Source organism: Rattus norvegicus, chromosome 7, assembly GCF_036323735.1.
Source record: "Rattus norvegicus strain BN/NHsdMcwi chromosome 7, GRCr8, whole genome shotgun sequence".
Classification (NCBI taxonomy): Eukaryota; Metazoa; Chordata; class Mammalia; order Rodentia; family Muridae; genus Rattus; species Rattus norvegicus.
Window position 1 is genome coordinate 71,234,223 of NC_086025.1, and position 2,218 is coordinate 71,236,440.

Genomic DNA, 2,218 nt, shown 5'->3' on the forward strand with positions numbered 1-2,218 from the left:
AAGTTTATCCACTGTGCTTGCCTTAACATCAGATTGGGAGAGGGCAATCCCAGACACTGCAGCTGCAGTGGCCGCAGCAGCAATGGCTGCTACAATAGCAGTGGAGATGTCAAAGTCTCTCTCTTGATGGTTCAGGATCAGCTGACCCTCTCCCAAACGAACAGCAGGCAACAGAACCATGCCTGAGATCTGCACAACCAGGGCAGAGTTCCCTGGTCCCCAGCAGCTTCATGTAGATGGCATTCCTGCGAAGAATAGTCAGCACCATCCCCATCATAGCACCATCCGGGTAACATAAAGATCATCAATCTATTGTTCCAAACGTATAAATCTTCTTGAATACTCAAAACATTAACATTTTTGCTAAACGAATAACAAAAGTAACTGTCTTAACTTCTGGGGTCAAAGCAATAGTGTTATTAATTAAATAACTATACCACTATACCAGCAATAATCAAACCCACCATCCTATTGCTTCTGCTTAAAGACTGACTCCTTTCAATATTTGTAAGCCTTTTTCAGAATATCAAGGTCCTATAATACTCACAAGCAATAAAACAAAAGCTGGTATATGCCAGATTTCAATACAGTAACAAAATTAGACAGAGTACAAGCAATAACTTACATTAAATATTGTAGAAGAAACAAAGTAACTTTAACATGACCAATAAATAAAAGATTATGAGTTTTAACACATGTACTATCATTTGTTCAAAAATCTAGATCCTGTATCAATTTTTTTCCACTGCAAATGTAATTTCATACAAGACAATTGTGAATTTTTAAATGTCTCTGACAATGTACAAAATCAATCTTCCAAATGAAAACTGTTATTTGCAATATTGGATTCACCAGTCTATGATTGAGTCAGAATAACTTGTCACATTAAAGGAAAGAGAAGAATCATAACCTCTCTTTTTTTCTGAAGGCATTTTTCACAGTCCCCATGTTCTCTGTCCCACAAGGTCTAAAAGCTGGAAGCAAGGCAGCTTGTCCAGTCTGGGATATAGGCAAGCAAAGATGGGTCAGGAACATACGTCCAAAACAGCTCCTCAGTCACCATTGTCAGGGCACTCAGCAAGCTCACAGGTCAACATCATTCTTTGTCCCAGCATCAGAATGTCTCACCAGCCATTCTGACAGCTAGCACACTCCTGTAGCATCCTGAAGAAAAAACACAACATGCCCTCTTTCCCCATATTAAATACCTGAACAGGATCCTGCCATATGCCAATATGTGGATCCTTCCATTTCACCTAGGCAGAAGTATGCCTAGGTGTAGGGTGCCATAGACACTCAGAGAGTTCATTGGCATCCAAATTTTAAAATTTAAAATAAAAAGAGCATTATTTAAATAATTGTATGGTATACAGGGATAAAACTCCCCCTTTTTTATTTATTAAGATATTGTTTTAACGTTTTATAATACCTGTTTTATAATATCTTATCCTTGAGAATTATAAGGAATCTCAATAATATGGATAACATCTATTTGTCAAATATCACTAGGTTGTAACCCTCTTGGGTTAACTCCCAAATTAGGAGAGGAAATAAATGGGGCACACTGGGGACACTGACTATTTGGGCTGCTTGTTTTTTAGTTACTCTATTGTGAAACTTCCAAGAATTAGCATTAAGATGTAGAGTTTTGGGGTTGGGGATTTAGCTCAGTGGTAGAGCACTTGCCTAGCAAGCGTAAGGCCCTGGGTTCGGTCCCCAGCTCAAAAAAAAAAAAAAAAAAGATGTAGAGTTTTATCATAGGCAGTACTATTTATCTATTGGAAGAACCATTAGTATCATATATAACTGTGGATACTTTTGCCTCAAAGGCTTTAGGGCAGAGGCTATAACTACTGGCCATCCCCTGAGGTAACACAACCCAATGATAGCAAGGAGAAGGCTCCTGAAAATCTATGGAAGGAATGTTAAAAGCAAATCTCTCACGATCTTTAGGATCTAGTGGAATAGTAAAGAAACGATCCTTTACGTCAATAACTATCATATGTCAATCTTTTGGTATAGCTATCAAAGGGAGACCAGGCTGAGTAGGTCTCATAGGCATCATAGTTTTGTTAATTTCTCTTAAATCTTGTAATAATCTCCACTTTCCAGACCCTTTTTTTTTTTTCTTTTTTTTCGGAGCTGGGGACCGAACCCAGGGCCTTGCGCTTGCTAGGCAAGCGCTCTACCACTGAGCTAAATCCCCAACCCCCACCCT